This window comes from Monodelphis domestica, chromosome 3 (genome assembly GCF_027887165.1).
Source record: "Monodelphis domestica isolate mMonDom1 chromosome 3, mMonDom1.pri, whole genome shotgun sequence".
NCBI lineage: Eukaryota > Metazoa > Chordata > Mammalia > Didelphimorphia > Didelphidae > Monodelphis > Monodelphis domestica.
Window position 1 is genome coordinate 19,114,643 of NC_077229.1, and position 24,485 is coordinate 19,139,127.

The 24,485-nt window shown below is 44.1% G+C and overlaps 1 protein-coding gene and 1 long non-coding RNA gene across 7 annotated transcripts in view; one reads left to right on the forward strand and one right to left on the reverse strand.

Annotated features, from left to right (window-relative positions):
• RNF185 (ring finger protein 185) overlaps window positions 1–13,492 on the reverse strand; it is a 33,534-nt gene extending 20,042 nt beyond the window's left edge. The window contains exons 1-2 of one of the 6 annotated variants that reach the window (XM_007490434.3): window positions 1,457–1,527; window positions 59–389 (exon numbers count right to left, since the gene is read on the reverse strand). The gene's annotated coding sequence lies outside the window, so the exon portion shown is untranslated. Of the gene's footprint in view, window positions 1–58; window positions 1,209–1,456; window positions 1,530–12,110; window positions 12,667–13,305 lie in introns of those variants that run through there. The other 5 variants (XM_007490435.3, XM_007490433.3, XM_007490436.3 and 2 more) reach the window with 5 other exon arrangements.
• On the forward strand, window positions 3,632–19,969 carry LOC130458185 (uncharacterized). Its single transcript, XR_008917269.1, has 2 exons — window positions 3,632–7,805; window positions 7,989–19,969. It is a non-coding gene; the product is annotated as an uncharacterized LOC130458185 (long non-coding RNA).
• The last annotated feature ends 4,516 nt before the right edge of the window (window positions 19,970–24,485 follow it).

Here is a 24,485-nt window from a genome sequence, read left to right on the forward strand (position 1 = left end):
TGCATCATTAGAGGGAATTCCCAAACTGATAAAATAATAGATATATCAGAGTACTTACAGATGAGACAGGGAGGTCAGGCCACACTGGCTGCTGCAGGGCCCTGGGACATCTATCCCTGAGAGTGCCGTGAGAACAGGGGAGATGCCAACTCTCATCTGGCACATTCGGTCTTATGCTGGGGATGCCTCTCACTGAGCATGGCACGTGTGGAAGGCTCGGGGATGGTGGCTACCACATCTCCACACAGGTCACTAGGGCTTCTCTCCTTCTGGCTCACCTGCTTGACTGGGGCTCTAGCTCCCTCTCCCCTTGACACTGCAGGCCCTTCTCTATCTCGGGGGCACTTTGGAATGGCCCCTGAGAATCCACAGCCTGAGCCCTGGGTGATCTGAAGCACAGAAGGCAGAGGGGCCCTTCTCTAGCTTTATTGGAGCAACTTTAGGGGCTCAAGGTTCAAGTCACAGCCACACAGCATCGGGGCTGAATGAGACTTGAGAGAGCATGGGAAACCTGAGGACGGGGGACGGGAAAGGGCATGGTTGAAGGGTGTGGCCTAGTAAAACTGAAGTTGAACCCTCCTTCTCCGATTCCCTGTCTGGGCTCTTCCCACCATGACAGGCTGTTTTTCCACGATGATTTTGTCTTAACTTTCCCGTACTATGCTTAGTGGCTCCCTCCCCCAAACTGTTTTTCTGAAACTCCTGTGTTAGTAAGGAGCAGAGAGGCATCTGGGGCGAGGCTGACCACCCACTTGCCAGTAATCCAAGAGAGAGGAGAGTTCTGGTCCAGACCTGTGGGGTAGCTCGGAGTGTCTGAGATAACAAAGTACAAAAGTGCCACCTCATCACAGACTTGGGATGGGAACTTGCAATCAATGAAAATGGCCAAATGTATTTACCCAGGATCCCAACAAATGGAAAAAAAAGAAAGCCAGTCATAGCACCAATGCTTGGGTTCCCTTCGGACAAAGCCTTTACAGAAAGCACAAGGGAAGCCGATGCTTTCAACTGCCAGATACGATCCCTCGCCTGGCCTTTACCCTGCCATGCAATTTCATCTCAATGTTGATTTTAGTGACTAAATGGAACACAGAACCCTTGTGCCAATAGAAGATTTCTCTGGAAAAAAATTTCCCCTTCTCGTGGGAAAAGCATTTCCAATTAATTTTGTTTCTGTCCCAACCTGGGATTTCTTTGGTGTGAGGAATGTCCAGTGTGGGGCCTTCCTCGGCAACTGCAGGCGGGCAGCCTGATGGTAACACAGGGTCTTACAGAGTTACCTGAGGGGCTGCGAGGTTAAGTGCCTTCTGTGGTCACAGAGCTACCATGTGCCTAGGACCCAAGTCATCCTGATTCAAGGCCAGCCAATGAGTCACTAGTCCATGCTAGTCCACTTGGGCAGAATCAAACTAAATTTTGGTGGAAGGTACTACATCTCCCAAGCCTGTTTCCTCACCTGTAAAGGGAAGGGGTTGAATTAGATGGCCCCATACATTTCCTTATGACAGTCTAGGATTCTGTGAACATTCTCTAGGCTTGGAGAGGATTCCATTGTCACATGGCAGTTCTAGAATTTTGTGAGAGACCTCCGAGGCCCCAGAGACTGCCGAGGACTTAGACCAGAGGTCTCTACCATGTCTGTATACCCCTGGCTGTGATTTTTATCCTTTGTTAAGTATTTGGAGGGAGGGGGAAGGGAAAAGGGTTGGCGATTTTCCTTAATAAAGCAGTTGTAGTCAGGGTTAGATTAGGGCTGACCCAAGGGTCATCAGGAGGAAAGGGGCCAAGCTGACCCAGAGGCAAGCCTGGGAGCAGTGGGGACACACTGGACTCTAATGGGCGTAGGGGATGAGTGTAGCTGTAGTAGAGACAAGCCCCACGACCTGCTCTCTCAGTAAGGGTGGGCTAGAACACATCTTTCCATGGCCTTGGGATCACGTTGTGGCCAGCATCCTTAGAGATCACTAATCTAGACCTAGGGAAAATGTAGCCCAGAAAACTTACATGCAACACATGCAAAGTCACACAACCAACCAAAAGCAGAAGAGCTAGAACCAGCCCCTCCCGAGTCTGGGCTAGACTACCACACCAGCGTGCCATAGAAGTGGCAAGTCAGTTTCCCTCTTGGGTCCTCCCTCTTCTATGTGTAGTGTGCCATGAGCCCGGATGATCTCCAGGGTCTCTTCCCCTTCATCTCTAAGATTACAGAAGCCATTTTGTCCAATCCAGACACAAGCATCAATCTTCTCTACAACTGTGTGGCAAGAAGGACCCTAAGGAAAACCATCTGCCTTATCAATGTCCATCCTAATATGAGGGAGATGGAGGGAGGGAGGAAGGAAGAGAGGAAGAGAGTGAGGGAAGAAAAGAAGAGATGGAAAAGTGGCAGGGAGGGACCCAGCTGCCCAGGGCACACATACTATCACATCCCTAGGCCTACCTACCTTTCTCAGCTACCATATCGTGGGCATTAAAACCCCAAGAAGTGTTGCAAATAAATTGTTTTCTCTGGGCTGTTCCCCACTTGGACCTGTGAAGCTCTTTCTGGAAGCCTAGTTTAGGCCTCTGCCTTTTTTCATCTCAAGATTCTCTCTCCAAGGCTGGCCCTGAACTCTTTCTTGCTTCTAAGTGCTTTACTCCTTTTCACTCTGGGCAAACCAATGCCACCTCTACTTTGATCTCTGGTATCTATGGTGTGTCCACCTTTGCCCAAGCTGTTGATAAAAATGTTAAATAGCTGGGGGCCAGACATGCTCAGACACTTCACTGGAGTCCTCATTCCAAGCTGACACCAAAGGCCAGTTCACTGTCTCTCATTTTCTCCCTGAGAATGGTCTGAGAGACTGAGGATTTGCTAAACTCTAGGCAGATGGACCAGCTTGGGAACCCAGGCATAAAAGGAGAAGAGGAGAGCCTGCAAGGCCGGTTCTGAATGAAACCAGATCACTGGTTCTTTGTAAATGCACCTTCCTTTCCTTGATCTTCCCTTTCTTCGGTTGTTTACCACTGGGCCTGGAACAGGCATCAGCTCACTGAATAGTAGCAATTTGCAGACTCTACTTGATTTCCTTTTCTCTAGGCCTGCAGTCCCTGTTTTGGTTCTCCATTCCTTTTCTTCTTCTTTTAAAAAAAACCCTTACCTTCTGAGAATTGATTCTAAGTATTGGTTCCAGGGAGGAAGAAGAGTAAGGACCAGGCAATGGCCAGGTTCACCCAGCTAGGAAGTGTCTGAAGCCAGGACTTCCTGTCTTCAGGCATGGCACTCTATTCACTGTGCCATGTAGCTGCCTCTCTCCATTCCCTTCCCAAGATCACTGAGGTAGGCCAGTTGTGGCATCCCAGCACATAGTTTATCTGGGCCAGGTGCCCAACCTTATAGGAGCATCTCGGTGCTCCTTTATGGTCTTTGTACTTATCTTTAATACCAGCTCCCTCTAAACCATCTGGGTACTGCCCTGGCCACTACAAAGATCAATTTGTTCTCTCTCTCTCTCTCTCTCTCTCTCTCTCTCTCTCTCTCTCTCTCTCTCTCTCTCTCTCTCTCTCTCTCTCTCTCTCTCTCTCTCCCTCCCTCCCTCCCTCCCTCCCTCCCTCCCTTCCTTCCTTAACTGTTACCTTTCATCTTAGAATCAATACTATGGCTTAGTTCCAAGGCAGAAGAGCAGAAAGAGCTACACAATGGGGGCGAAGTGACTTGTTCAGAGTCACCCAGCTAGGAAGTGTCTGAGGCCAAATTTGAACCCAGGACCTCCCATCTCTAGGCCTGGTTCTCTATCTACTGAGCCATACAACTACCTCTATTGAGTCCTTTCTAGATTTTTCTCTTGGAAACTTGAGGGAATCTCTCTTGCTCTACATGGTCTTGAACTGCAGTCACTTTCTGGGCCCGAGTATGAGGCCAGCTGGGTGTAGAAATGCAGGTGGTTTTTTTCCTTCCTGCTGCTTTTTCTGCTGGAAGTCTTTCTGATTAAGTTTTTGTAAACCCAAGGACACAATAAAGGAAGAGAGCTGAGGCAGACTCTATGTGGGGCTAGCAGGCATACTGCAGAGACTAAACCACAGCCAGGGTGTCACCTCCTTATTCAACTTCCTTTTCTTCACATTTCTTATCACCTCCTGGGCACCACCCAAGGCACAGAGGTTGATAAAAACAGGCCTTCAACAGGACCAAACCCTAAACTCGATCTGACCTCCCAGGGAGTGTGAGGGGGTATGTGTGGGTACTTTGACACAGGCAAGTTTTGAAACCTCTACCATACCCACCTTCCAATGTCTCATCACAACAAGAAGGCTACACCTGGCCTCAGGCTCTGGTTCTGGTAGATGAAAAGCTTTGCGTAGAGGCCCAGAGAGCCCCGTGGGCTCTGTTTCTGCCATCCAAGGTTAAAATTATAGACTCACAGAACTGGAGAGTCTGAAGGGACCTCAATAGCAATCTCATGAAAACTGCATAGAAAAGGAATGTTGATGGACAGTTAGAGGATGTAGTAGATAAAGAGCCAGACCTAGAGACAGGCAGTCTAGAGTTCAAGTCTGACCTCAGATACTTCCTAGCTGAGTGACCTTGGGCAAGTCACTTAACCCCCACTGCCTAGGAGCCAAACCTGAGTACTGATTTTAAGACAGAAGGTAAAGGTTTAAAAAAAAAAAAGAAGCGAAAAAGAATGTCTACCATGCCATCTTCCACAGCAGTTGCAAACTGGCTAAGATTTTTGGGATGCTCAATGCTTGTTCTTGAAGGAATACAAACAATCCTGGAAGTAATCTCTCCATAGTCCTTTGCTTTCTGCAGAATTCTGGCAGTAGAAGCAACTGCTATTTGGCCCCATTTGTTCCCAGACACACTCCCTACAACCTCTTCCTCAAATAGTACACAATCATTCCCATCGTATGACTGAGCACAACAACCTAGATCTACTGCTTGCTGTCTCCCATTCCTCAACTGCAAATTTATTCCTCCTCTTAATGGGCTGAAAAAAGCACATGTCTGGTCTCTAACCTTGCTTGAAAATTCCCAGAGGAAAAAATTGCCACTTCCCAAGGCAGCCCAATTCCTCTTTTTGGATGGCTTTCATTGTTGGAAAGCTAAGATCAGTCTGTTGGTTTTCAGTCCGATAAGCATTTTCACTGACATTTACTGTGTTTGTGATCCTGGATAATTCACTTTGCCCTTTGGCCTGTTTCCTCAACTGTATAACGAGGAAAAAGAACAACACCTATGTATCAGAATTGTTTTCAGTTGTCATGAGATAAAATTTTAAAGTACTTAGCAGAGTGCCTGGCACAAAGAAGGTGCTCTATAAATGATTCCCTTCCTTTTCCTTTCTCTGAGTGCCCACTTTTATGGACCATTTCAGAGAGAGGCACTGGGGATGCGAAGAAAAAGAAAATAATTTGTGCCCTCAATGTGCTTACATTCTCCAGGAGGGAAAACAACTTGGGACAGCTAGCTGGCTCAATGGATAAGAGAGCCAGGCCTGGAGGCAGAAGGTCCTGGGTTCAAATGAGACTCAGACATTTCCTGCCTGTGTGAACCTGGGCAAGTCACTTAATGCCAATTGCCTAGCCCTTACCACTCTTCTATCTTAGAATGGATACTAAGACAAGGTAAAGTTTTCAAAAAAATTAAAAAATAAAGATTTATTTTTCCACCACTAAAAATGAGGCCAACTCACTCAGCATGTGGATAACTAACAGGCTTTTCACAATTTTTGAAAACATTGGCAAATGCAAGGATGTACTGTAGTTAGGCGGGCTACCTTCTGACAAATATTTTTCTCCTGTGAGAACCCCAGGTGATAAACTTGGCAGGATGCAATGTGGTGAAATCAACTTTGGGCACAACTTTCAGAACTACATTTCCCCCGAGTTCTCTGCTGGTAATTTCTCTACCAAGCATATCACATATACATGTCTGTGCCTTACTTAGGGCCCTTCTAAGATTGTCTTAGCTAGACAAGGACTTTGGAGCTCCTCCTGTGCTCAGCAGAATGTTCTGCACACAGCAGGTGCCTAATGTCTGTTGTCCTTTGCTGGAAGAGGACTAAAATGACAGTCTTTTGATCCATGCATGAATTAATTGGATTTCAGGAAGGTAGAGGTATACAAAGTGTCTTCCAGAGTCATCAAAGTCTGGTGGTGAGACTAGTAAATGAAAACGGTTCTGGGATTACATCAGGGTCAGCTTTCTAAAATATTTGTAAAATTAACTGAGAAGAAGCACTTTTCAGTGGAGGATAGTAACATTTCAAAGAGCAGGCGAACATTAAGAGATCAAAACAAATGTTTGCTAAATGAATGAATCAAAACACTTAAAATCTCAATGAAGCTCAGAGCTGAAGGGCTTTAGTTTTCAACTAAACTTAAAGTTGAAGAAGAAAGGTGATGGTGCCAAGGCCACCATCAGGTGAGTGATTGGGCCAGGCCTACAAACACAAATCTGACAATAAGTGTTCTCTATTTAAAACATGACGCCAACACTAACAATGTCAGGAACAAAGGTCTTCAAACATGGCATTATTTTATGGAGACAGTTTAAGTCCAATCTAGTTCTGCTTTGCTTCTGATCCATTCACTACTCCACTCCTAAGAGGAATGAAGACCTCTCAAGGACCCCAAGCAAGACATCTTAGTAATCACTTAACCTACTTGGAGGACATGAAGCTACTTAGCTCCACCAAGACCCATCCAACAGCTCTGTCATCTTTTCCCAACATTATCAAAATGTCATTTTAGACCTACTAAATGAACAATTCTTGATATAGGTCAAGAATTTTTATATTGCTCTGACTATAAGGCTATTTAGCTCATATCTCTACATCTTTCCCCCAAGAATAATACAAGATAATAATACAGGAAAAACTCACATCAAATTGCTTACTATCTCTTGGGGAAGGAGAGTCAATTTGGATCTTATAATTCCAGAAAACCTATGCTGAAAATTGTGATTACATGTAATTGGGAAAATAAAATATTAACAAGAACATCATGAGAGATTTGCTAACATGTCGGTAAACTCTACTCTTACCATTCTTCCAATCTTCTAGACTAGTAACCCTGCCAGACAAGGATATTGGCTGAGTTTGGCCCTTGGTGGTCACTCCTACCTTTTCTAGCTGTTCTCCAATTCCTTTAATGATTTATTGTAGAATTGGGCCAAGAATAGAAGCCAAACTAATGGGCTTCTTACTTTCTGTCCTTGATGATGATGATGACGACTCTTCCACTGTTCATATTCTTGGCACCAACAGTGGCTTCAACACTCACACCAACACATTTAGGCCCAGTAACCTCAACTCATCGAGGCTCTTTGACCGCCTGGGTGAGTTTCCAAATTGATCTCTCCTTAAACAACTTCCCCATTACATCTCTTTAGATCTGCTTTTCTTTGTACCTTCAGAATTTCAGGCTTGGGAGTTTGCCATCCTTCCTAGGAGAACTTCCTTTATAGAACTTAGTTCATGGGATGAATAAATGAAAAAGTCTTTATAAGCACTTCTGTGTCCAATGTACTTTAGATGCAAATGAAAAATCAATTCAGCCTCTGCTCTCAAGGTCCACATTCCAATAAAGGGAGACATGTACAAGGGTTCAGTTACAGGACAGGCAGAAAGACCTCGGGGGCTCAGTGGATAGAGTCAGGCCTAGAGATGGAAGGTCCTGGGTTCAAATATGGCCTCAGACACTTTTAACTGTGGACCCTGAGCAAGTTATTTAACCCCCATTGCCCAATCCTCATTGCTCTTCTGCCTTAGAACCAATATTTAGTATCCAATCTAAGATAGAAGGTAAAGGTTAAAAAAAAGGTATGTCTAATGCAAATACTATCAACAAAGCAATGGGTTCAAATCAAGAAAACATCTAATGCCCAGTGGACTTACGCATCGGCTATGAGGGGTGGGGGTGGGGGGAGGAAAAGAAAATGATCTATGTCTTTAACGAATAATGCTTGGAAATGATCAAATAAAATATATTTAAAAAAAAAAAAGGTATGCTTTGCTGATGATAATTTACTGGATCTCTGATCTCATCCCTATACTTCCCTCCAACTGTGCAAACAGTAACCTATCCATTCCCTTTAATTCCTTGCAATGCCTTTCCCTGTTCTCTTGTAAAACTGCATAGTAGTCACCCACTCACCATCCTCTAAAATTTCATCAGCCTGGGTGCCCTCCCAAAGCCTCTACTGAAGGTGGGGCCCAGGCCAGCCAACTCTTCACTTCCCATCTTGGCCTTCTCCACCATGCCCCTCCAATGAGGGTTTTCTTCCTCTATTAAGACTATATGCTCCTTGAGGGCAGTGCCTGGCACATTAAAGGTGCTTAGTGTTAATGTCTGACCATGACGCAAGGTCTTCCTCTACAGTCATACTATACTGACCTGACCTCCCTTGTGATACCTTTTATACAACTTTTTACGAATAATTCTTTATTGGTCACCTGCTACGCAGCCTGTTTATACTCACCATGCAATCTTTCACTACCCTTTGGGTGAACTACAACTTTATTCCCTGGAGATGGCAGTGATCATGAGTCACAGTCACACAGCATCACCAGGAATCGGCTGTTGATAGAAAGATCTCCCTTTGCTTCAGAGAGATATTGGGGCCACTGGAAACAGGGGGACGCAGTGATCCCCACCTGCTCTCAAAGTCCTTTTCCATCAGGGACCCTGTTCTCTGTGTGTGTGTGTGTGTGTCCAAGATACTACTGCGTCCACTTTATGGGTTGCTCATCTACTTGAATGTCAACAATAGAGCAATGTCACTACAAACAAAAGCCCCGGAGACTTTTCATCCAGGGCATTCTGCTTCCCTCTGACCTCTGTGCTGGACTCCACGGGGGGCAAACATGTACCTCCCACTTGGAGGCCTCACACAGGGTGGAACAAAGTCATCGCTGCTGATAAAGCTTTCAAGGAATCTTGTGTGGATGGGATATTCCAGGTTGGAGGGGATCCTTTAAGTCAACATTTTGCTCTTTCCAGATGCTTTTTTTTTCATAGTCCATAACCAGAGCATTCTTTGCCTTTTTAATCTTTGTGATGGCAAAGTTCTGATCTCTTCTAGACTATTCTTTGCAAATGCCTACTTGTTCCCTTCTCATGGCTACATCAAGAAAGCCCTTTATATGTGTTCAGTCTGGATTAAGCTTGGGCCAATTTCTATAGACAGAAGCGTGCAAATGGATGGTCAAGAACAGACTGACCATCTTTTCAGCTATTCTTTTTCAGGTAATGATAAGATCTGATTCACCTCAAGAATTGGGATCTTCCCATCTTACAGACACAGAGAAGGATCCTTCAGTGCCCACAAAACTTTGCCTCTCTGTGGATGGACCTTCTTTGTGTATAGTGGAGCAGCTTCCTGTCTATTTCTTAGCTCCATGTCTACTTGTTCAGAGAATATAACAAGGACTGTGCAATGCAATTCAAAATCTAAACTGGAAATGGGGGAAGCTAGATGTATGACCCTGGGCAAGTCACTTAACCTTGTTTCCCTGAGCACCTCCCTCCCAAGGTTGTTGTGAGGACCAAATGAGATAATAATTGCAAAACGCTTAGCACAATGCCTGGCACATTGTAAGTGGCACAGAAATATTAGAGGTTCTTATTATTACTGTTAAGCACTGTGGCTCCATAGTCAAAGATGGAAGAAATAGTTTCACAAACTATTTGTGAGAGTCCTTTCTATTTTTCCTATTTCCTCTTCTCTAAGTTTCAGCCTTTAGGCTTTTCAGGTTGGGTTCCTTTGTTTCTATCTCTGTCTCACCTAGGCTTCTCCGCCTCTGGCTTCTGGATTTCTTTACATATGTTTTTTGTTGGTTTTTTTAGTCATACCTTCTGTCTCAGTATTAATTCTAAGACAGAAGAGTGATAAGAGCTAGGCAAATGGGGTTAAGTGACTTGCCCAGGGTCACACAGTTAGGAAGTGTCTGAGGCCAGGTTTGAACTGGAGCCTCCTGGCTCCAGTTCTGGTGCTCTATCCACTGTATTCTCTAGCTACCCCTTACATATATTCTTACTATAGAATGATTTTTCACTCCAACCATCTTTTATTTGTGTTATTACTTCTGAATAAGGTGCATCCTCCCAAACTTACTCAATGGGTCTTTCATCACCAAAGTTCAGTGATCGAACTTGACCCCTTGCCTTTGGATCTCTACTTTTCTTTGCTTGTTACCCATGAGGAAATGCCCTAAAGAGTCATCACTTTTTTTTTTAACCCTTACCTTTTGTCTTAAATAGATACTAAATTTTGGTTCCAAGGCAGAAGAACAGTAAGGGCTAAGCTAATGGGGTTAAGTGACTTGCCCAGCCAAGAAGTGTCTGAGGCCATATTTGAACACAGACCTTCTGTCTCCAGGCCTGGTTCTCCATCCACTGAGTCACCTAGTTGTCCCTGGAGTCATCATTTTTTACTTGTACAATTCTAATAGCTATCCTCTCATCTCCTAGACTCCTTCCTTTCCTCTCCAATCTATCATTCACAGTTACCAAAATATGCTTTCTAATGCACAGGTGTGACCATACCAATCCTTTCTTCAAAACTGCCACTCAATTTCTTTATGAAAAATGTAATTCAGTGGGATACAGAGCCAACAAAGCAGTCCTTGCCCTCTTGTGGCTGATAGTTAATCAAAGAAAACATCTACAAAGAGAAGTAGATACAGAAATACAAGGTAACTTTGGGTACTAAGAAGGGATACCGGGCACCAGATCAGAAAAAGTCCTTCAGCTGAGCCCTGAATTAAACCAGGAATGACTTTGAGGTGGCAAACCTGAGAGACTGCCATGGCCTCAGATACTTCCTGGCTGTGTGACCCTGGGTGAGTCACTTAATCTCCCAAAATCTAGCCCTTGCTGCCTCATCTGTTAGAGTTACTAAGACAGAAAGCAAGGGTTAAAAAAAAATGGTGGTGCCCTTGACATAAATGAGTTAATTAAGAATGTGGAAACATTTAATCCTGCTACTCTTCCAGAGAAACTCCCATTTTTAGAAGATGGTTTGAACTGACCAATTGAAGGCCTAAGCTGAAGACCAAAGTCTGGTTTTTACCTGCTTCTGATAATTGCTTTAGTCAGGATTCTTTGTTTCTGAATTTAGCTCAGAGATCAGCTGGTCCATAAAGGTTAAGTTTAGAAATCCAGCTCTTCTGCTAATTACAGATCTTGTCCTGAACAAGGCATGTTTGCTGGCATTGGGGTTCTGTATGAGAAAGAAAGGGAAGGCCTGGCATCTTTGGCCACCAAACTAGTTTTCTTGGACATGTTTTGCCATCCAAAGGTCTGGGTGCTCCAACAACTGAGTTCTTCAACCCATGGGAAGAGAAGGAATACATTGAATTCATGTGCCTCAACTCTGTAAGCAAGCATTCTGCACTTAATCCCATTTACCCTGCTCCATACATTGTGGGCTTCCTCCTCTCCTGTGTGACTTTTGCTTTAAAAGCCCCCATGCTACAAATTTCTAGACCCTATTTATTGAGTCATGAGTTGATGAGAAGAGAGCTGGGTCCAGTGAAAAGACAAACTGTTCTGGATATACTGAGTTTGAGATGGGCATAGTTATCCGAATTGATTTCTCTAGCAGGTACTTGGTGATGGGGAACAGGAGAGAGGAGGGCTAATAAAAAACACAGGCCCTCCCTCCACATTCAGCTGGGACTTTTCCAGCTCTGTTTGACATCTTTGTGTTCCAGTCAAACCAGATGAGTAGCTAGTGATTCTGGATCTCTTACCCTCACCCATTTTGATGAATTTGCATAGTCAGATGGGCCCAATCCTGGGAATGTACTTTCTAGAGGTCTGGCCTAGAGACCATTTACTTAAAGAAGCCTTCTCCAATTGCAACTCCCCTTTCCTCTTCTCATCTGACATTGTGCTCTACCTCCAGGGATCCCAAAGAACTGTACCCTAGGAAATGTCTATAGTTTACTATGCTAAATATGCTGTATGTCCATCCTAGCCTCCTTATGGCCCCAGGGGAATACAGGTCAAGGACTCTGCCACTTTTCTAACCTTTGCGTTTCCACTGCCTAGCACAGTGCCTTCCACTTAAAAAGAACTTAATAAACATCAGAGATTCCAGCCAAGAGTTGAATCCCACTTACCTTGGCTAAGTCATGGCCTCTCCTGGAACCTTAATTTCCTCACTGTAAAAGGAGGGGGCTGGCCGGATTGCTCTCAAGGTCCCTTGTCTCATTCTATTTCATCACCATCACCGGTCTTAAGTCTTAACTCTCTCAGTTGATGGATGAGTCAGCAGGCATTGTGGCTACTTAACTAGAGACCAGCTGGGAGCAAAGTGCTCCGGAAACCTGGCTGTTTCCTTTCATCACATGTGTCTAGTGCTTTGCACAGCCTGGCAGAAGGAAGGCAGGAACCCTGCAGCCAAGGCCCGCTCCCAGGAAGATGGAACTGCTTCCATGCTGTGCTCAGCCTCAGGGGCCGTACCTAATGGGCTGCTTACAAATGAGAGTTTCTGTATTGTCTCCTCTGATGCTCAGGAAAATATCCTGAAACAGGCCACGAGGGGACTTTTATCCCCATTTTATGGATGAGCAAAAGGAAGTCTGGAGGGGCTAAGAGTTGTCCGAGATCAAGACAGGGCCCCTTCCCCACTGCTCAATGCCCAGCTCCACATTGGGTCTGCAATGAACCCCACAGAAGCAGGCCTCCCAGTGCAGTCAGTCTCACACTTGTCACCACAGCGCTGCCAGGATCAGACCAGGCATGGGAACAGGACGGCGGGAAGTCATCAACATTAGCTGGAGTTGTGGCGAGGAGATAGTGCCAGAACCTCACTGGGTACACCACTCAGTCCCGGCGACTGCGCAAGCGCCCTGGACGCGCCAACAGCATCCCAGGGCGCATGCGCAGGCAGAAGTAAACGAGATCGGGGCAAAAGACGCTGACAGCAGCGGGTTACTCTGGTTAGTAGAGCGCATGCGCAAACCGAGTTAGATGTGTTTGCAACCAGACAAGCTCATCCTGGCGTGTCCCCTTGACCTGAGGCGCATGCGCATCCAGTGTTAAAGCTCAGCGGAGGGGACCACCGCCTCTCCTTAGAGCGCGCCTGCGCAGTGGCAAGTTATGGGGGCGTGTCGGTCCAGTGTAATAAGAGCGAGGCCCCCCTCCCCTGGGGCTCCTATAGCGCATGCCCAGTAACAGGTAGAAGGCGCGTCCTCCCCGAGTCGGAGCCCCCCTCCCTTCCTTGCCCCAGCGCCTGCGCAGTCGAACCAGGTCTCGGAGAGGAGGTCCCGGCCCACTCCCTCCCCGCCCCCCAGCCCAAGGCCAGGCCCTCACCCTCCGCGAATGCAGGCAGCCCCGGAGCGCCGCGGGCCACGGCTGCCGAGGTACCTCAGCGCGCGCTCATTCGCTCGCTCCCTCCGCCACCGCCGCCCGTCACGTCAGTCAGACTCCGGCTGCGGCGGCTCCGGAGCCTCCTCCGCGGGATCCTGTCACCTGACTCAGGGGATGAGATCTACGTAAAGGCACTTCCGGCCCTCTACCGGAAGGGAACGGCGGGCACCGTGGGCGGAGACACCTCCGGCCTGAAGACCAAGGTTCCGCCAGCTGGGACGCATGTGAGTTGCGGAAGAGGGAAGGACCAGGCCCAGAATGTCGGGGGAGGTACGTCAACGGCAGAGCTAAGGGCGGAGTCTAAACTGTACCCTCAGAGCTGGGCGGGCTCTCAGAACTGGGAGTGTCCGGGCTGAGAGGGGCCCTAGAAGAACCGTGAGTAGCAGGGCCAGAGAGACGCTTTGAACGTGGAATGTTTGGAAGGGTCCTTAGAACCGGGAATGTTAGCTGAAAGGGAAGAGCTAATGTGCCTAAAGTTAGATTTGAATTTGGGTTTTCCTGACTCCAGCTCTATCCACTGTGGCCCACCCTAGCTATCTCTAGGCTAGTGTTGCTTGCTGGGTTGTTGGGACATACAGCCTCAATTTAGGAACTGAAGCTGGGTAGATGAGTAAATCAAATAAAAACGAGAGCTAGTATAAGAAAAGAAACATTGGAAACTAATTCTATAATGACTGCAAACAGAGACTTAGAGGGAAAATGGATTTTCCACAAGGTCTCTATGAATACCTACGAGACACGAAACAAGAAGTTTTAAAATGAAATAAAAGCTCTAGTATAGATGAAAGATTCGACCTTCCTTATTATTGACAAGGGCACCACCCAGTTCTTAGCACCGCCCCCTCACAATCTGGGAGTGGTTCTGGATTCCTCCCTATCTCTCAACTCTTCCCTACTTATGGAAGCTATTTGCCAAGGCCTGTCCATTTCACCTGTGCAAATCCTCTTGTAGATTTCACTTCTACGACAGCTCTCCGATCTGCTCCCTTCTCTGACACTGCTGGTATAGACCCTGATCTCCTCACACTTGAAGTATTGTAGTGGCACCCCTCACACCCAACTCAGTCCATTCTCCTTTCAGCCACTAAAGTGATTTTCCTAAAACTCAGGTCCAATCATATAACTCCTCTGCTCAATAGAATCCAGGAGTTCCCTATTGCTCCTAGGTTCAAACACAAAATGTTCTGTTTGGCATTCAGACCTTTTCATAACCTTGCTCCCTAACGGTCAGCCTTTTGGCATCATTTCTCAGCTTCCGGCATTCCCTTTGGTCCTACCCCTGGAATCCTCTTCCCTCCTCAACTCTGATTACTGACCTCCATGGCTAAGTCCCAACTAAGATCTTCAAAAGAAGCCTTCTAAGTTCCAAGGCAGAACAACAATAAGGACTAGGCAATTGGGGTTAAGTGACTTGCCCAGGGTCCCCCAGCTAGGAAGAGTCCAAAGCCAAATTTGAGCCTCCTGGCCACTGAGCCACCTAGCTGCCTCCCCTTCATCCTTAAAACATCTTCACTAGACCCATAAGATATCCTTTTCTCAGATAAATTCCTTGAAAATTCTTTCCACATGTGCTGCCTCCCCTTTCCTCCTCTACCCTTTCCAATCAGGTTTCCAATCTAATCTCTCAACTGAAACTGCTGTCTTCAAAGTTCATGGTTTTTAAGATGCCAGATCTGATGATCTTTTCTGAGCCCTAAAACTTCTTGACCTATTTGCTGCATTTGTCATTGTTGATTACCCTTTCCTGGATATTCTGTCTTCCTTTGTGACACTCCTCTCTCCTGGCTGTCCTACCAGTTTGATGCCACCCTCCCCTTCTCAGACTTCTCTTTTGGCTTATTATTCTCATCATGTGTCCTAATTATGGTCCTTTCCTGGGCTGCCTTCTCTATGTTCTTTCTCCTCACAATCTCATCAGCTCCCTTGGGTTTAACTATATATGTAGGTGTCTCACAGCTCTCTATTCAATACCTTGATTTTCTGTCCTCCATCACTAGTTGTCTATTGGACATTTCATATTGAACATCCCTCCATTGGACATTTCATATTGAACATCCCAAAGACATCTTCAACTCGCCATGGCCAAATGAATTATCTTTCCCTTTAAACTCTTCCTTATTTCTGTTGAATGTGTCACCAGCTTTCCAATCTCCTAGGTTCATTCTCCTTTGTGAATGTGAAATCCCCTATCTATCCCTTGTTCTGCTATGTTCTGTGCTTTGTAAGCGCTACAAAATTACCACTGAGGTTATCATGGAAGTCCTTCACAGCCTGCAGAATACACATGCTAAAATTGCATACCCTGTATGTATTTTGGACTTCACTTCTGTCAAATGGAATTATATTTTTTATTTCACTTCTGACTCCTCCACCCTATGTGTATGCAAATTGCCTTTATAAGGGTTTTGATCTATTTCCTGGCTCCAAAGTGCTTTTATAAGGAATCTGATCTCAAGGCTCTAGGTCTTTGAGTACTGAACCTGAGACCGGTTTTATTGTGAGATTGAATCCCTCCCTCAATAAACCTATTTGGAGACTTAGTTTTTATTTTTTGTGTCTTGGCTAAGAAATTTTTGCCACAACCCTGACATGATTGGGCAGAAATCCTGACCTTCATGGTTTTCTTCTCCAAGAATGGATTCTCTTTTTGGGTTCCCACATCAGGGGCTATGTGCCTTCAATCCCTTTTTCAGGGGGAGATCAACAAATGAAGATTCTTCACCCAGTTGGATCCACTTCAAGCCGGTGAGTACTTTTTAAAACTGCACAGATTGAAATCTACTCAGATCTTTCTTTTATTTTAAACCTTCTGACCATAATTAGCAAAATAGTCATAAATTTCGAATATGCCATAGTTCCTAAGTTTCACTTGAAAGAACTTACTGCTTTTTAAAACTGCCTACTAGAAATGTGAAATTTATTCTTGAAATTATGCAATCAATAGTACAGGCACATAAATTTTTACTTGTTTGGGTTAATTATACTAGGGAGAAAGTCTATGAGTCTGTTAAATATCTGTAACTGTTGACTGGTTAGTATAGTTCTAACTACCATAACAAAAGGTTAGGTTAGGCTTTGTGCCTAACCAGATAATTTGGCTTTCCCCTAAATGAGAAAACAGGGTTTGGACAGTTTCCTAGTCTGTGCAAGAATGGTTCTCCCTTCTCTAGGTAATAGATGCTTCTAAATGGGGACTAGGCTAAGTAGGAGAGAAATTCCTAAAGACTCTCCATTGGAAAAATGTTTAATTGTGTGGGACAAAGAAGAATTACCAGTAGGTAAGAGGATGGATAGGAATAATGCTATTTAAATATTGCTTTAATTTGTGTGAGACCCTTAGGAACTTTTGGCCTAAATTTGGAAACTTTGATCTTTATACTCTAGACAAATTAGAAACCCTTATAGAAAAAAAAACAGGGAAAATGGGAATGGTTAAAATACTTGGTTTGTTGGAAAAAATTATCTACTATGATTTTTGAAGAAAGCAAATAGGGAAAGAATGAGCTTTATCTAGTGTTGTCTGTCCCTTGGACTCCTCCTTCCTATTGTAAACCTGAAGAAGAACAGGATTAAGGGAAGAGTGAGGAGGAAATCTGTCCCAGTTTCTATTTTCCCTGTAATAAATAAATCTCAGCCAAATGCTCAAGAAAATCTAATTTGCATCAAAGAACATCATCCTTTTAGACTTCCTGATTTCTGAGATTTTCAGCTATCTAGAGACAACCCCCCCAACCGCTTATGATATAAGACCCCATACCTGTTTTAGGCTTATTTAAGTCTCTTTTTAGAGGGCATAACTCTACTTAGACTGATATATAAGACATAATGGAGGTTTGCTGTCAGATGGAGAGAGACTAGGAATGGAAATTACCAATCGTATTGTGGCAGGTCCAGGAGGAGGAGGAACATGACCCCTATAGGACTCCAGTTAGGATCCTAATATTATAGGAGATATACTATCACCAGGCTGTCTGGCAATTCATTATGGTGAACAGAAAATTGCAGACACAATAAGGCAGGAATGGGTGGCTTCTGGAATTATTTCAGTGGCTTCTAGTAGAACATCAGGGTGCTTCAAATATATGGCTTTTAATCAACATGCTTTTATAAAAGTTGCATATGGCGGTCTTCCTTTGGCATATCTTCCATCTGAGTCTTCATAAATTGATATCATAAATTTGCCAAAAGTTGGACATTTGAAATATTGTTTGGTTATTAATGACAAATTAACAAGGCGGGTGGAAGCTTTCCCTACTTCCAGAACTATGCAGCCTTTGTGACTAAAATACTTACTAAGGAGATTGTATCTAGGTATGCTCCCCCTCCCCCCAGCTCCAATTGATTCAGACAAAGGTTCTCATTTTCCTCATACAGTTCTTTCTAGAGTTTATGCTAATTAAGGAATAATACCTAGAATTCATACCTCTTATTATCCTCAATCACATGGACAAGGAGTGTCATACACAAAGAGTGTGTGAATAAAGAAATTAAGCTCTTAATTGGGACTATGTTAGGATATACAATTGAAACAACCTCATATGTTAGCCTTGGCTCTATTTCTCTTGAGGAGTAGACCTAAAGGAGATTGTCATATCTCTCCTTGTGATTCTGTTTGGCCATCCACCCTTGAAAGCAAGACCATTTGTACCAGTCTATACTTCTGTGTGTTAGGGGGGCAATTTGTCAATTGCTAAATATAACAGAGAACTACAGAATAGGTTAAAGGAATTACATGCTGTTGAGATTATAGTTCAATCTGGTCCTATTGATTTTTCATTATATGATTTTCATCCTGGTGATGATGTATATGTAAAAAATTTTTAGCATTCCAGAGTAATCCAGCCTGTTTGGGAGGGGCCTTTTCAGATTCTTCTTACTACTCCTACACCAGTCAAGGTTGAATAGGAGGATTCTTGGATTCATTGCTCTCACCTCAAACCTGTACCTTTCACTTGTTGTATGGCCTCTAATGATGCCTTTCAGACTCTTCTGACCTAGAATCAAGGTACTCTGAACAGTTTCCTAAATATCTCTGGGCAATTTTGTGGCAAGTATATTTGATCTTATTACTACTCTTGGGACTACTCATATTTTGGTTTAAGTTTATGACTCAACTATACAGAAGAGTAGGCCTTAACAGATTGCCTTTTTAATCATAGCATGTGTGGATTACCTCTTTTAGCAGGATGTAGAGCTGGTTCTCCTGTAAATATTGGATGTGATTTGACCTTGACTGAGATTTATACATGAGACACATCTTTTTGTTCATTCCTTTTAACTTGTGTCATCACTAAAATTAGTCCTTGAGTTAGTCCAATCTGTTGAAAAATTTTCTTGTAATTCTTAAGACTATACCACATTTCTTATTCTTTAAACCTTTTTTTTTTTAAATCCTTACCTCTCATCTTAGCATCAATGCTGTGTCTGAGGTCACATTTGAACACAGCACTTCCCATCTCTGGGCCTGGCTTTCAATCCACTGAGTCACTCAGCTGCCCCCTCATTCTTTAAATTTTAATGACTGTATAGTTCATCTTAGTGTCATGATGTACCCCTTGAAAGACACAGACCTTGGCCTTTTTTCATTTCAAAATGTCTTCACTCCTGAGGTCATACAGATGAGCAGGACATATGACACCAGTAGTTCTATTATAGAATGTATAATAGGGAGGGAGACTATCAGTATCATCCACCTTTGTCTCTTGGCACATTCTTGTTGCCATTACTTAATACAGTGTTGGTAGTATGGATCACTATATTAATTGTATTATAATGAGATCACTAATAATTCCCATTATAGATGAGTATTCAACATTGCTAGTTCTAAAGGATGTATCCACAATTTATTTGGATTGAGTTGTTCTTTTAAAGTAAGGGTCTATTTCACTTATTTCCTGGAGGGTATAGAGTTAGTTTTGTCATTATATAAGATACTAGATGAAGATTCTAATGAGGTGGTAGATTCTGGATCAACAGAAACAGAAACTGGTGCTGGCATCATGTCTTTAGATGTTGGACCTGACCTGTTGAATATCCTGAACAATTTATATGTTTACATGACTGATTAATTATAGCATAGGCTCCTCCTTGGACAGCTGTTATAAGGGGTCTTTTCAAAAATACTAGAGCATCCTGCAAAGTGATTAGGAAAGACTTATATGAAATGATGCAAAGTGAAGTGAGCAGAACCAGGAGAACAGTGTATACAGTAACAGAAATATTGTTCAATGATCAACTGTGAAGGACTAAACTATTATTAGTAAAACAAGGTTCTAAGATAACCTCAAGGGACTATCTATCCACAGTCAAAGAAGGAACTATTAGAGTCTGATTACAGATCAAAGCTTGCCATCTTCTATTTTATTTCCTTCATGATTTTTTTATTGTATGTGTGATATGTATTTTCTGTCACAGCATGAGCAATATGGAAATTATTTTGTATTGCATGAAAGCACTGGCATAACCTTTATCAGATTATTTCCTGCCTGGGGAAGGCAAGGGCAAAGGAGGGAAAAGAAGAGAATTTGAATGGCAAAATGTCAGAAAACAATTGTCAAAGGACTGTTTCTACATGTAATAAAAAAAATTTTTTTTAAGTAAAAAAAAACAAGGAAAATATATTGAACCTATTGAGGAAATTCTGGGCAGCCACTCTAAGGAAAGAAAACAGTTTGAATTCATTGGATGGGAAATACAGGAAGGTATCTAGGGACGTTGGTGACTCAGGCCTGAGATGGCCAGAAGTTTGGGGTATACACAGGAGAAAATTGACAGCTTCATCTTATAGTGCTTCCTAGTGACTGGGCCAGACATGGTGCCACATGTTGACCTAGTCATACCCTCTTAGTCTTAGTCTTAGTCTTAGGTGGAACATTGCCCCTGAGCAGAGATAAAGTGCCTAAAACACAACAGAGATTTTCACCAGGAATCAGTCAGGTTCCCTAGCCTTCAGTTGTGTTATGATTAAAATAATCTCATGAGACCGATTTTGGGGTGTGTAGAAGTTCAATATTAATCTGTACCCCTTTTTGTCACCCCAAGACAATTTTTTTGGATTTTAAAGGAGAAAAAAGTTTGATTTTAAGACAAGCTAGGAGTTTATTTCTCCTTAGCTTGCTGAAGCAGGATGGAGAAAAGTTCTTTGTTTATCTGTAAACAAGTCTTTTGATTGATGAAGCAACTGAGTCAGGTAGATCCAGGTGGAATCTTCTGTTTAGACTTTCTAACTATCTCCTGGTGGTGACTCCTGGCATCTGGAAGATCCACCTTTTGTTCAGACTGAGATTGGATTCCTCCAACCAAAGAAACTTGGGAAAGGGACGTGATGAAGCTCATAAATTGGTGGAGGGGAAAGGAAATCATGGTTTTTCCTCAGAATCCCAGACTGAGGAGGTGTGCAGTCTGGCTCAGGGCTGGCACAACCAGTGTGGGGAGAAGATGGCTAAGAGAGTGGCCAGCCACACATGGCTGTGCTTTTTCTTTCTATTACCTGCTTTTAATTATTTAACAGATAAGATATGGTCTCCAGAAAAGTTTAATCCCAACATAATAGCAGTTTATTGATTATATCTGTTTATCATAGGCCAGCATCATGACCAATAAAGTGACACAGAAGTCAGAGGCCCTCTTGAATGACCAGAGAGCCTGAATCTAGGTCAGGCAGCTTATTAAAGGGAGTTTTAGGAGCTCCTTACCTTGCCCCTCCCTTGAACATCCCAAGACATTTCTAATTTGTGAGTGTCTAATTAGGAGATAGTCCGTCATTCCCTCAGGCCTTTTCCACACCAACAGATGGACAGGTGAAGGTTTACCTGGGCAAACTGGAAATGAATCCCTGCCCCCTTCATTTAGTAACCAAACCTATGAAAAGGGAGGGCATTCTTTGGGCTATGTAAGGGCAAAGAAAATGCAAAAAGCAGTAGCCCCACATCCCAGGCAAAGGAATACACAGCAGTTCTCCTTAGAATACAGGAACGGAGGCCTTTCTATTCTAGGGCCTCCATATAAGAACACTGTATAGGAGATATAACTTCTCACAGTTGGCAGACTTGATTCTTTTCTCTTACAACATCTGCCCTTCTCCAGCTCTGCAGGATCTCCCTAGCTCTCCATGATTGTTTAGAGATTGCTCACATTGGCTTAGCAACCATACCTGCTAGATGATTCAGTCCCCAAAAGTGTAACTTTCATCTGGGTCTGGTGCCTTGAACTTATCAAGGGCCAATGGTCTCTTACTATCTCTGACAAACCTAGAGACCCTAACTAGAGCTAGGAAACAAACAGATCCCAGCTAGGCAACAGGCCAACACATAACGGTTGCCAACAACATCCCACCCCCTAATACTACATGATTCCCCCACTCAGATGGGCCTTGGTAGCCAGTCTGGCATCAGGCTCCCCCTTGCTGCTCCTTCTCTCACCCTGATGGGACTCCCCCTTCTTTCCATTAAAGCTTTGTTCTTATTACATTACTCTGCTTTCATTGTCTCTTGTGTCGAACCCCTGTCAGTCAGACTCAAAATATCCTACCTCATCTTTTTTTAAAAAATCTATACCTTTCCTCTTAGAATCACGACTGTGTATTGGTTCCAAGACAGAAGAGTGGTAAGGGCTAGGCAATGAGGGTTAAGTGACTTGCCCAGAGTCACATAGCTAGGAAGTGTCTGAGGTCACATTTGAACCCAGGACCACTCATCATCTCCAGGACTGGCACACTGAGCCACCTTGCTGTCCCTCTCTTTACTCATCTTGGATATTGTTTTCCCGTCAACCAATTTTGTTCTCTTGCTTTCCAATCCAAAGACCATTCTTGGTAGAGAAAATAGGAACAAAATAATGGTCAAATGGCTCTGCCCCCTCTCCATTCCTTCTTTTCAGCATTAGTACATCCACCCTGAGGGTCAACATACTGGTCCTGGTGAGTAGTGGGAATTTTCCTTACTCCTCACTGCCATTTGTAGACTTTCACTCAGCCACTGTCACCTAGTCTCTCCTTATTGGGGTTCACTCTATCCAAAATCATGATTCAATCCAGAACTAGGTATCTGTCTTCTCTGCTCAGCCCCAGATTATTTCCCCTGCTTTCTCCAGTAAAGGCCAGTTATTTATTTCCTCCATTCAAAAACTGCTCAAATTTTGCAAACTATAAAGCAGTATAAAACATGTATTATTAGATTTACAATTATTTTTATATGAAACATTAAAATATAAGAAGGCAGTGTATTAATCAGTGCCATAAAGGAAATACACATAATAATTATTAAAAAGAGATCAGAAAAAATACTTAAAACACAAAAGGCTGATAAATTTTTGCTGACAAAGACCTAAATAACTCCCAACTCCTATGAAACTCTTCTGGGAGGCTGATGCCTAAAATATCAAAATATGAAACATTTTCCAGGACTGCTGAATAGCCCCTTCATCTTCCCCTTAATCCCCACACCTTGAGTTCCCTTAAGGCCAGTGCCTTCTAGCCCACCAGGTCATGGCTTGGTCATGGCTAAGCCTCCTGTCTATCAGTAGGCCTCTTTTCTAGGAAGGATTTCAGGGCAGAAAACTCTCAGCTAACATTCCTAGATTTGAATCCAGGTCCTCCCTCTAACACTCAGCTCTAAGGACCCAGGAACTTTTGACCACTGAAACTCATGAGGTTGCCTCTGAGGATAAAAAGGTTCATCTCCTGATTGCTTCGTCCCCTACACTCAGAGCAAGAAATACCAGCAAAAGAAGCAGCCAGGGGTTGGGTTTGTGGAGTCAGAACATATTCCTGCTGCCTTGTGTGGAGTGGCAGTCTTAGCTTCTGGGAGGGCAGAGAGGTCCCTCCTCTGAAAACCCGCACAGAGTAGTTACTCATTCTGTGTCACTTGTATGTACCCCAAGAGGGTGCTCTGAAGGTTTGGGGTGTCTCACTTCTTTATTGCCATTAGCTTGAGCCCCTACTGGCTATGTTCTCCCATTACATCACCCTAGAATCATTTAGCCACTTACCTTCTTCCAATGAGACATTTACATCTAAGATATAATATGAAGCTGGGGGGGGGGGTTGGGTCAGGCAGACTTGGGTTCAGATCTAGATTTGGGCACTCCCTTAGCTGTGTGACCCTGAGGCAAGTCATTTAATCCCATTTACCTAGACCTTGCCCTTCTGTCTTAGAGTTGCTACTAGTAAGGGTTATAGAAAGAGAGAGGAAGGAAGGAAGGAAGGAAGGAAGGAAGGAAGGAAGGAAGGAGGAAGGGAGGGAGGGAGGAAGGAAGGAAGGAAGGAAGGAAGGAAGGAAGGAAGGAAGGAAGGAAGGAAGGAAGGAAGGAAGGAAGGAAGGAAGGAAGGAAAGGAAGGGAGGGAGGGAGGGAGGGAGGAAGGAAAGAAGGAAAGAAGGAAGGAAAGAAAAAGGAAGGAAGAACAATTTTCCCAATGCATTGGAGGCATAATCTCCCTTTTGCCCCTTCAGTAAGGAAGGTGGTTTTAGGATTAGGCTCTTGGTTTAGTTCAGTTCCTACATAACGTTGGGCCCCCAAGTTCCATCCAAATGAGGCATGATCACTGGGTAAATCTTTCTGCTGGGCTGGGGTCCCAAAGGCCACTCCTAGCAGCCTCTTCCTTCTCCAGTCTGGGTCATGATGTCCCCCTGGCTGCAAGAACTGCCCTGGATTCTGACTCCCAGATTTCTGTGGCTTACTCCCCACCCCCCCAATGGAGGTCAGAGACGCCACTCCATTCACCAAGAAGAGATGAGTGAACCAAAAGGCCAAAGACTCGGGGCCCATCTCTTGAGGGAGGGGAGGGAGGGAGAAGGCTCTAAGGGCCTTCCCCTTACCACCCAATCTCTCCAGAGAGTCACTGAGGTCCCTGCCATGAGGCAATTGGCAGGCCTTTGTGAATGGCTCTAAAGCCAAGCAGAGAGCCCCTTTCACCATGTGTTAGTCAATCATGATGGTCCTTCTGGAACATCAGCTCCCCTGCAAGAGAGATTGCATCAGCTTGGCAAGCTCCATTCTATCTGCAGATGGGAATGGGGGATGAGGGCAGAATTGTTCCTCCCTTTAGAGTCTACCAAAGGGGCAGCTTTTCCTGGTTTAGTGGCCTAGATTCTTTGACAAAGTCCCCTCCCCTGTAGCTGTCATGG